At 35.3% G+C, this 12581-nt stretch overlaps 1 pseudogene; it reads left to right on the top strand.

Annotated features, from left to right (window-relative positions):
* The first annotated feature begins 10821 nt into the window (after positions 1-10821).
* On the top strand, positions 10822-11287 carry LOC143617817 (18S ribosomal RNA; annotated as a pseudogene).
* Positions 11288-12581: the final 1294 nt, after the last annotated feature.

Raw genomic sequence — 12581 nt, 5'->3', positions numbered from 1 at the left:
TTGTACCGAACCAAGTATTTTTGGTACATGTATCGGTACCAAGCTTTAAAAAAATCAATATTGGAAAATTTGAGATCGCTGGATCAGTACCGGTCGACGGTCATTACCGGTATGGTACCGAGCTCATTTTTTATTAGATTTTCTTTTACAATTATACAATATGCATGCAAGGATTATGAGTGATAAGAGCATTCACAATCCGTCCATCAAATTTAGTGAGTGGAGCTTTTATAATACAGAGAGTAATTTACGGTGTTGTGAGTGAAGGATAGAGAAAATGCATTGATTTTTCTATATATTTGAAAAATTCATGTAGCATCTATAAATTTTTTTAATATATTTTGAAAGTGGTTGTGAGTGAATAAGAAAGAAAATTAAATAATAAAGATATAAAAGAATATTATTTAATTAAAAATAAGAAAGAAAATATATTATGTTTTAGTGTAATTTTAAATTTAAAGATAAAAGAATGTTATAGCTTACTTATGAGTATATGTTATCTAGTTCTTGGAAATGCAAGTCCCATGTGGACTTGACACAAGACGAAATCTTTACACCATAACCAGCTCAGCCAATTAACCTTTTTCAATAAATCCACACACCACTTGAGATCTACCATACTTTTTAATAAATTCCTAAAAGCATTTCTCCAATTTTTATATTTTCTTAAGAGTGAGAACACAAACAAGATTATAGTTTGTGTCTAACAATATTTCTTTTTCATTCTTTGACAAATTGTGGGTCCATTAGATTCATTAAAGAAAAGATTTCTTGAGTTTGATTTATACCCGATTAAGACTATCTCCATTCACAACCCAACCTAATATTAAAAAATTAGTTTCTTTCTTTTTCACCTATACAACCTAACCCAATTTATATTTTTACTCTCATTCATAATTCAATCCAAACAAATATTTTTATTAAATAAATACTTTATAATTATATAATATGCATAAAAATAAAATTTAAACATGTTAAATTTACGAACCAGTAATGTTGGATTGAAACTATTCTTGAAAAATACATTTTTTAAAGAACTCTGTTTTTTATAAAGCAAACATCGAAATGTTTATATATATAAAAAAACTAAACATATCTGTCTTTAGATTTTGTAAAAAGTGTTTAATATTACAATTTATTAGACAAATATATGTTTTTATGTAAAATTAGTTAATTGTAATAAATTATTAAGAAACAAAATGTGGAGAGGTGTCAATAAATATTGGTCCAATCAATTAATTAAATACTCAAATAGGGTTGCGAACTGGGTTGTTCCGCTGACCCGGTTGAAGGTTGGTCGTGATCATTCTCTGAATTTTCATTTGTCTTTTTGTCCAACTGGCGAACGACCCACTATCTTGGTTGACGATGGGAGTAGTCTAACACTTTAAAACCACTTCGCAAGCCAGTCAAATATATATTGTGTTTTAATAGTTTTGTCACGTTACATATAAAAGGTCATCAATGATGTTTTCTTTTTCAAAAAATTAAAGTTTGCGTTCGATGCTTAGCATATTCGGAAGGGTAACATCTCGGAAGAAGCTCTGGACTACTAAGATCTTAACTGATATTAAACATTGGTTTGGTAAGACCGTAAGAGGCACAATGCTTCAAGGGCCTAGCGGATTGATGATGCGATAACAAGTACCGTTGTTAATCGTGGGTCCCACACGATAATCGTGGACGAGACGCTATTATTTAAATCGGAAATCTCGTGGGCACCCATTATACCTCAATCTGTATCTAATAACATAAATTTTGTTATGAACGTTAATAGTAGTAGGCTGGCACATGTTGAATCGGGTGCAACACCGGTTATTCCGTCGTGTAACGCGACTATCCGTGCTAGTAATACTTTTAAATGTCTATTATTTCATAATTTTCACCCTATAACGAAAATAAGACCATGCGTAGTAGTTCATTGTGGAGTCCAAAACAAGCTCCAAAACACAATGAACACCGTCCCTACCTCGTTTTGCCTTGGCTCGTTGTACACACAACGGTGGTGGGGGAATGGTTGACTAAACAAATTTTTTTATTTTTAATTTACATTTTACATTTTTATCTATATTATAAAATAAAAAATAATAATAATTCTGTAATGATTGAAAAGGGATTATGGGGCATTTTACCACTACGACACTTTTACAAAACTAATCATTACTGATTGGAACGTCATGTGTTAAAAACGTCTCTATACGTTTAGTTACCACGAGGCATGCCTAATATCTCCTGCACTATAAATGATAAGTGAGTGCCAACTCACATGCTGAATAGACAGCAGAATTTGGTTGGATGGTCTTGGCCAAGCGTGGTGTATCCTATTGGCCACTTTGTGATTGTATGTATGTTGGAGACAGTTGTAAAAAAGGGAAAATATATTTTTTATTTATATTTTTTTAATTATGTTTATAAACTGTTTAGCTAAAAGTTAAGCTGCTAAAAGTGTTTTTTAAGTAATGAGTTACTTGAGGTAAGTTTGTTAGAAGCTTGACTCAAGCTCTAGCTTCACATAGCGATTTTGAATAGGCTTGTTGGCATGAAAACTTAGCCGAGTCTGTTATTTAAATATGCTTAATTGCAAATAGTAATATATGGTTACACAACAATTATATGTCTGAAAATTATTCGCGAGCCGAATAAGCCAAGCTTGAGCTCTTTTAAATTAAATGAGCCGAGTTATGGCTTGGCTCGACACGACTCGTTTACATTCCTAGTCAAAGGGTTAGTCACTAGAACTCGTCTGATTTTGTAAGTCTAAGTTCTTGAAAAACATGAATTGAATCCTTGATTACAATCGGTAGAGAAAATATTTTTATAAAAACCTAACCTAGGAGCCTATAAGTTTTGATTTCATCAATTGGACTTGTAATTGTAGCATGAGAAAAAACAATCTTACCAACGTAAATAAAAAACGACGTAGTTTTAACTTTTAAGTGTAAACGAGTCTAAATGAGTAATTAATAAAGTTGGAGTGTAATGTAGTTATAGAAAACATTTGCATTTGTTTTGTGACAAACAGAAATATAAGTACTCTCTTCTTTAAAGTTAAACGGAAGCAACAAGTGTGAATACGTATTAACTTTTAATAGTATTAAATAAACACAATAGACGTAATTATGTTTACATGGCATACGATGGCGTGTATTTCAATATACCCGGCCACCAGGGTGCCTTTTTCTTTTGTTATTCGACTTAATATAGTTGGATTAATTGAAACTGAAATTAATACGGTGAAATTAGGGTTGAGCTCGGTACCGGTATCAAAAATCTCGATTCCAAAAATCGCTAATTTTTGGTACCGGTACCGAAATGTTCGGTTCGGTACCGGTATTTAAGGTAAAATTCGGGAAATGCCGGTACAATACTTGTCCCAAAAACTCAAAACCTTGGTACCGATTCGATACCGGTACCAATTTTGCTCATCCCTAGGTGAAACCAATCAATCTTTGAATCGTAAAAATGAAGCCTAGCCATCAAAACTGATTTATTAATCAAAGCAAGTTACAATTCAGTTGAATCGGCTTTAAAGTATGATTTCTCTCTTAATAATCAAGTAAGATCATTAATGATAGCTTTTGAAATGAATGATAGACGGATTAGTACTTTTACGGAGTTGATAAAGTTTTCACTACAAAAGAAGGACCTCAGCAGAAGAACGGTCTGCAAGAAAGGCATATTTTCTTATAAAGGGGATGTGAATGTATGGAGTTTGTGCGCATTTGCATAATTTATTTTCAACTTTCTTATAAAGAATACCATAAAAAAATCAAATCATGCATCAATGTAACAATGTCAAAAAGTAATACATATAAGCTATGGAATCAACACATGTGAATTACATGGACCATTCATACGTGAACAAATCAAATAACATTTGAATTAAAAGAGAGATTCATTAGTATATAAATTAAAAATCAAAGATTCTCCTTTCATATTATTACTATTCAATTTTACATGATTCCATTGGTCCATTTATTTCCTTTCTTTTGGAAAAAAATAAAAATAATAACCATACAAGCTTAGAGTACAAATGGATTTGATGTACAAGAATTCCAGCATATGGTACAAACTCTCTTCTTATCTTTCCTTTGCTACGAGTACATCAAAACCGACTGAATTACTATCCGTCACAACCGCAACACATAGAACGCATATTTGTTTTGTTACTCAATATTTCATAACTAATTACATGTAGGGTCCATGTGGTTTACCTAAATTACGAATATAGTTACATTGTTTTTTATACGGTTTAATGGTTTTGCAACAAAAAGAGGGTCCTAAATACTAGTTTTAATAATTCATTGAGTTTGTTTTTCCCTACCTCCATCAACAGTCATAAATGACTAAATTGCATTTTAAACACTTAATTTTCAACATTTTTGCGCTTCTGGTTTAAACTTTACTCTATAAATTTGTAACAATATATAACATAAAACGTTAAAATTGAAGGAGACAGTCATTCAAAAGAAATTGTACTTAACTTCCAAAAGCTGAAAATTGCACATGATATCTACCAACTCTTCTTTCATGCTTCAAATGCATTGAATTAGCAAACCTATTGGGTCCCACCTAACATTTTAATTATTATATTTATTCTGTTTATCTCATTGCTACTTCCCCTTTATGTTTAAATTAAACTAAATACACAAAGTGCTTGGTAATAAAAAATTCAAACAAACCATCTTGAGCTTAGTTTTGGGCTATTAATATTCATCTAAGCCATGTTAAGCACAATCCAAAGCCCAGGCCCAAGAACAAGACCAAGCCCATATCATTATAACAGTTTATATCATCTTTAAATTTGTACATATATATATAGACTGACTCAATTCAACATAACCCACTGACTATTCAGTATTTACAAGATTTAACACACAACAACTTCCTATGTACATTCCTTTATTATTCGACTTTGACAACTAACAACAACCTATGAACATTCACAACTAACAACAACTATGCACATTCCTTTATTGTTCAACAACCACCAAAGGTTATCACTTACCACTTACCACACTATATCTTCGACAAATTTTATTCACACAAGCGGTCCACCCGAACGGGCCCGAGCCTCCTCTAGCGCTACAATGTCGCTAGGACACTCTCGAAGTATCCCTTCCAAACCCCCGCCACGAACCCTGCCTTCGGGTAGTGAGTAGCCGAGGCTCGCCATCTCAGTCGGTCTGCCTACACAACCACTTGGAACCAGCCGTCTATGAGATGCACAAAGACCACTTTTTCCTCTAAGGTGCTTGCCACAAGGAGCTGAACATTGACCAGTCAACGGGTCGGGTTGGACCCACCAGCACCGGTTCCCGCCACCGTGCACTTTACAGAAATCGGTTCGGCCTTGGGCGCTTTTCCCGCACCCTTGGTAATGGCATCTTTTCCCGCCACCGTGGCGGACACAAAAGCTGGTTCGGCCTCGCGCGCTTTTCGTGCATCCCGCCACCACGCACCGCTTACCGCCACCGTGACCGACACAAAAAGGCGTGCCCCCGTGCACGCATTTTGAACACCCGCCTTCAAATGCGCACCGCTTACCGCCACCGTGGCCTTTGCAAAAATTTGTGCTGCCTTCCGCTCCTTTCGTGCACCCTAGAAACGCGCATCGCTTACCGCCACCGTGCGCTTTACAATACATCGTGCTCCCTTGTGCGCCTTTCGTGCATTCGCGATATTGGCACCGCTTCCCGCCCCCGTGGGAAATACAAAGGCCCGATGCATCCTCGACGCTTTGGGAGCATCCATCAATCTTGCACCGCTTCCTACCACCATGTCGGATGCATAACCCTGACCTGCCTCGGGCGGCATGGGTGCAGCCTTCATGGCTGCACCGCGTACCGCCCCCATGACCGATACAGTAATCGGTCCGCCCTTCCGCACTTTTCGTGCACCCGATAAACTGACACCGCCTACCACCACCATGGGCTTTACAAAACATTGTCTTTCCTTCTGCACCCTTTTGACACCCGTCTTGCTGACACCGCCTACCGCCACCATGCGCGATACAAAAACCCGTCGTGCCTCTTGCTCCCTTAACGCACCCGTTAAACTGGCAACCTTTCACCGTACTTTTACGCTTTCGTTTTAGCGAGCCTGGCTCGGAATTAAATGAAGACGAACCCGAACCACCTTCGGTTATCAGTTTCGGCAATGGAGGCAGTGTCCATTGAGCTGACATCGAGTTTGAACTCGAACCGACATGAGTTACCGAATTTTGCGATGGGGGCAAAGCAGGTGATTCCCATTGAGTTGAGTTCAAACTCGAACCACCACGAGTTACCGAATTTGGCAACGGGGGCAAAGTAGTCGATTTCCATCGCGACAACAACGAGTTTGAACCCGAACCACCACGAGTTACCGAGTATTGCGATGGGGGCAATGCAGGTGAGTTCCACTGAGACAACATGGAGTTCGAACTCGAACCGCCACGAGTTACCGAATTTGGAAATGAGGGGAAAGTAGGCAATGCCCATCGAAACATCATCGGGTCCGAACTCGAACTGCCAGGAGTGGGTGGTTTACAACGACACGGCATCAGGTTCGTGGGCGAAACACCATGAGTCACCGAATTATGCAACGGGGGCAAATTCGGTGATTTGCAACGACACGAGGTCGGGTTTGAACTCAAACCGCCACGAGTTCCCAAATTATGCAACGGGGACAAAGTCGATTTTTTAAATCGACCCGACGTCGGGTTTGAACTCAAACCGCCACAAGTAACCAAATTACGCGACGGGGTGAAAGTCGATTTTTTAAATCGACACGGTGTTGGGTTCAAACTCGAACCGCCACGAGTTGCCAAATTGTGCAACGGGGACAAAGTCGGTTTTTGACATCGACACGGCGTCGGGTTCGAACTCGAACCGTCATGAGTTACCTGATTCGGCAATGGGGGCAAACTTGGTTTTTTACATCGACACGGTGTCGGGTTCGAACATGATCCACCACGAGTTACTAAATTTCGCGATGGGGGCGAAATAGGTAATTCACTTCAAGACGACTTTGGGTTCGAACTTGATCCACCACGAGTTACCAAATTCGTCGATGGGGGCGAAGTAGGTAATTTACTTCGAGACGAAGACCTTGGGTTCGAACTTGTTCCACCACGAGTTACCAAATTTCACGATGGGGGCGAAATAGGTAATTTACTTTGATACGAAGACATTGGGTTTGAACTCGATCCACCACCAGTTCCCAAATTCGGTAACGGGGGCGAAATAGGTAATTCAGTTCGAGACAACGTCTGGTTCAAACTCGGTCCACCACGAGGAGTTACCGAATTCGGCAATGGGGGAAAAGTCGGCGATTCCAATCTAGACATCGTCGGGTTCGAACCCGACCCACCACGAGTTACGGCGGCAAAATAGGTAATTCACTTCTAGACAACATCGGGTTCGAACTCGACCCGCCACTAGTTACCGAATACGGAAAAGGACCGAAACTCACTAAATCCCATCTGAACACAGTCGGGTTCGAACTCGATCCACCACGAGTTACCAAATTCGCCACTGGGGGCGAATTAGGTAATTCACATCGAGACAACGAACCCGACCCCACTTCAGTTACCGAATTCGCCACTGGGGGCGATTTCGATAACTTCAACTGAGACGACGTCGAGCCCTCGTCTCCAACTCGATATCCCACCAACGCCATCGCACTACTCAGTTTTCGACTAACATTATCGGAGTTAATCGAACTTGATGCATATCCAAGGCTTAACTCGAGGTCTACATTGGTTTGGGCCGGGATGCTCAAACTAAGTTCAAGATTGGGTGAAGAATTATCAGAATGATCAGAATTCTCTTCGATTTCGATACTGCGAAACACGGTGACACCGGAACCCAACCCGAGAGATAGAGACAATGATGATTCATCCATGCTCTGTTTTCCCCTGTTTTCATCAGCAGCTTTTGAAGCTGAATTTGAATGAAAATTTGGAGGGTTGTCACTCATTTTGATAGAAGTACACCAATTTCCTGTAATATCATCAAAATTGAAGATAATTAGACTGAATTCAATTGTCTAATTGCAATTGGAAAATGAAAACAGAGTAACTGGATACCTGAAGCAAAGTTATGAAGAAAATTGGGGAGTATGGATTTGGAAATATTATTATTAATAATAATAATATTTGGTGTGTGTTTTTGATTTTCTAGTATCACATGTATCTTCCTCCTAGTAATGTATGTGTGTTTCAGGTGATGTTTTTTTGAAGTGAATGTTTTTTGAATGAGGTTTATTGTGTTTGGGTTCACACTATTTATAAGGTGTCAATGGGGTAAGAATGGGAAGTATTACGATGTTAAGTGTCTAGATGTGTCTTGTGTTTAAACATTTATGAATGTGTAACACTAATCTTCGCTAGCTTCGTTACACGTGTGTTTTCGTATTATGGTTATGACATTTTAACGGATAGGTGTTAGCCGGTGAGAAGTGTGGGAGATGTAAAGTCGAGTGAATGCGAGCCGGTGGAAGGTGACGAATTAGTTTGCATGAGAGATAGGCTGGATTGTGTTTTGTTATTATGATTTAGACAGTGATATCTGTTAGACGGTGATACGTGTCAGAGTTATGAATTTGAGTAAATGCATGACGGTAGAAAGTAATGAATTAATTTCATGAAAGATAATCTCTATTGTGTTTTGTTATTATGACTCAGACATTAGATATCTATTAGACAGTGTTATTAATTCGAGTAAATGTATGTCGATAGAAAGTAATGAATTAATCTGCATGAAAGATAGTCTCTATTATGATTTGATATTATGACTCAGCCGTGCTAGTAGATATCTGTTAGACGGTGATAAATGTAAGAGTTAAATTTAAGTAAATCCATGCAGGTAAAAAGTAATGAATCAATTCACTTGGTAAAAATAGTCTCTTATTAATCAGTAGGAGAATTTAGACGGATACTAACGCAAAATAATTATTAAGTTATTAAAGTTTATGCTTTAGGAATAATTGGTGATTTTACATTTATGTTGGTTTATTGAAAAGAAATTATTTTAAGAAATCTAAAATAAGTAGATACGTTTGGTTCTTACAATGCTAATGATCAAATTCTAGTTATGTATAACTAGTTTTAGAGCCCGTGTCACACACGGGATAATTCAAATTATAAAATTATAAGTAAAACAAATAATTACGTAATGTATATGAAAAAAAAATGTATTACATCAATGCCTATACCTATACAATGTGTACATAAATTGATTTTATTTATATCACAAAATGATTTTTTTAAATGAACTTATATAAAAAAATGTCTGTGCAAAAATGTACCTGAGAATGCTTCTTTCTATTGAAAAATTCATTCTTTGTGTCATATATGTATAATTGAAAGAATTTTGGTTATGATCAAATTTAGAAAATAAGACTTCTCATACGATAATAGTTCTAACTACTCAGCTTAAATACAAAAGGAGCGTTACCTTCATTGATATATTTATCAATTTATCACCCATCAAAGGAAAGTAAAACATTAGATTGTAATAATGGATGTTCTTCAAAAACTATGCTTTTATGAGTTACGCCATGAAAAAGATTTTGATAAGTTTCAGAAAGTTTCTCGACTTTGTCATAATGACAATATAAAAAATAACATGTTAACTCATTCAATTTTGTGAATATTTTGTTTCATTTGAGCATAGTTTTACATGACGTGTTTTCCATACAACATTCTGATCATCATTGAAGAAAAAATTAATGTTGACATAAATATATATTTCAAATTTGATAAAATTTGAAGCATTTATAGGCATGTGGGTGGCATGTCGAAAGTGTTCGCAATCATTTCTTAAATTTTAATAGTTGAGTGAAAAATAGTAAATTTGCCAAATCCCAAATCTTTTGATTATTTCAAAAAATGCCCTTAAAAATAAATTTGAAACCCGAATCATGTTTAAAATTCTAACTTTCATACTTTTGATATTTTAAAGTCAACACTTTGAGCCTATAACAAATTTGATGATAAATCTATTTTGCATTCTCAAACTTTTAAAAATACTCAAAATTTTTATTTTTGACCTAAATGTAGTTAACTTATACAAAACAATCTATTTACCAATTTTTGACCCATAAAATCAAATTTAACTTCCACAAAAAAACTCGAAACAATTTTCATTTGAGAAACATGATTTGTTATTAATTTTTGGAATTCACCAAGTATTTTGAAATATATAGTAAAATAATATGTTAATATTTATATTTATAAAAATATATAGATATTATATAAATATAGTGTAAAGGAAAAGTGAATAATTATTGATTTATTACATATGTTAAGGTATATTAGTTTTGAAGGGAAAAAATTTGTAAGAATTAACCAAAACATGACAAGTGTCCCTATTTATTTTACTTTATTAGAATAGGTAGAAAATGGAATCATTATAATATTGAGTAATGGATATCTTGTGGTTAAGCCTCTATCTGCATGTAACACTAATCTTCATTAATCTTGTTACACAGTATTACTCTAACGTGTTAGTAGAAATATGTTAGATACTGATAAATGTAAGAAATATAAATTCGAGTAGAATGACCGTTAAATGGTACAAAAAAATAAACTTTATAATGATGAAAATATACATAAAAATGTTGAAGCATAAGCGCACATTAACTTGCAAAAATTAGACGGAAACGTAAAATATAGAAAAAAAAAGTCGAAACAGTAAAGAACATAAAACATATAAAAGAAGAACTCAGTCAAAACGATAAGTAATATTATCCAAGCGGGTTATGATTAATAAAATATACAATAACAATAAAAATAAAAATAATAATTAAATAAATTTAGCGCTAAGTATCTTGCTTGGGGAGTACGTTCGCAAGAATGAAACTCAAAGGAATTGACGGGGTCTCGCACAAGCGGTGGATCATGTGATTTAATTCGATGCAAATCGAAGAACCTTACCAGGGCTTGACATGCCGCGAATCCTCTTGAAAAAGAAGAGTGCCTTCGGGAACGCGGACACATGTGGTGCATGGTTGTCGTCAGCTTGTGCCGTAAGGTGTTGGGTTAAGTCCCGCAACGAACGCAACCCTAGTGTTTAATTGCCATCATTGAGTTTGGAACCCTGAACAAACTGCCGGTGATAAGACGGAGGAAGGTGAGAATGACGTCAAGTCATCATGCCCCCTATGCCGTGGGCAACACACGTGCTAAAGTATAGGGTATATTAAAAAATAAGTACAAAGTTTATGGTTTATTAAAATTAAGAAAACAAAACCATAACGGTTGAGAAGTTTATTATAAACGTGCTAAAGTATAGGGTGTATTAAAAAATAAGTACAAAGTTTATGGTTTATTAAAATTAAGAAAACAAAACCATAACGGTTGAGAAGTTTATTATAAACGATATATAGAAATATTATTATATCAATTATTATTATTATTGCAATAGTCATTTGCAACCACTAGCTTAGTATAGAGGCAAATATGTGTGTTTTACAATTAATGGGTTATGAGTTCTAGTTCCATTTAAGACATGTTGAAAAAAGTTGTTTAAAAAAAATTAAAAATTATTATTCTTCTCAATTTTTTATTGTTAATATGGTTGTTCCAAAAAATAAAAAATTATTACTTGTCATTTTTTTCTATTGATCATATTTTTACTGCTTTACCTCTTTTTTTACTTCAATCTTTTACACCTATTTTCTTTTACCATCTTTCTTATTACTTTAATAATCACCTTGTTTTTCTGGTTGTATATATACAATTTTCCCATCGCTTGACGTGGCGGAAAACAACCTTGTTTATAATACTTATCAAGTTATTTATTAAAGTTTGTGTTTAAGAAATATTTGATAATTTATTCATGCATATTATTAATAATAATACTTGTAACGAAGGATGCATGTTAGAAAGAGGTGCACAGTGGTTTCCATGTGTGTTTTTGATCCTCTACTATCACATGTATCTTCCTCCTAGTAATTATGTTACTTTATGTTTTAGGTGATGTTTTTGTTGATGTGAATGCTTTTTTTTTTGTTCTAGGTTTATTGTGTTTGGGTTCACACTATTTATAAGGTGTCGATGGTTAACAAGGGGTAAGAATGGAAGCATAACAATGTTAAGTGTCTAGGTGTGTCTTGTGTTTAAACATTTATGAATGTGTAACACTAATATTTACTAGCTTCGTTACACGTGTGTTTTCGTATTATGATTGACGTTTTATCGGATAGCTGTAAGATGGTGAGAAGTTTTGGAGTTGTAAAGTCGAGTGAATGCATGCCGGTGGAAAGTAACGAATTAATTTGCATGAAAGATAGTCTATATTGAGTTTTGTTATTATGACTCAAATAGCATATATCAGTTAGACGGTGATAAGCGCCATCGTTATGAATTCGAGTAAATGCATGCCGGTAGAAAAAAATGAATTAATTTGCATGAAAGATAGTCTCTATTGTGTTTTCTTATTATGACTCAGATAACAGATATATGTTAGACGGCGATAAGTGTCAAAGTTATGAATTCGAGTAAATGCATGCAGGTAGAAAGTAATGAAATAATCTACATGAAAGATAGTCTCTATTGTGTTTTGTTATTATGACTCTGGTAGTAGATATCTGCT

This window comes from Bidens hawaiensis, unplaced genomic scaffold (genome assembly GCF_021521415.1).
Source record: "Bidens hawaiensis isolate Kalapana, Puna unplaced genomic scaffold, B.hawaiensis_p1.1 tig00058942_1, whole genome shotgun sequence".
Classification (NCBI taxonomy): Eukaryota; Viridiplantae; Streptophyta; class Magnoliopsida; order Asterales; family Asteraceae; genus Bidens; species Bidens hawaiensis.
The sequence above is the reverse complement of the archived record's forward strand: the minus strand, read 5'-3'. Positions and strand labels throughout refer to the sequence as shown.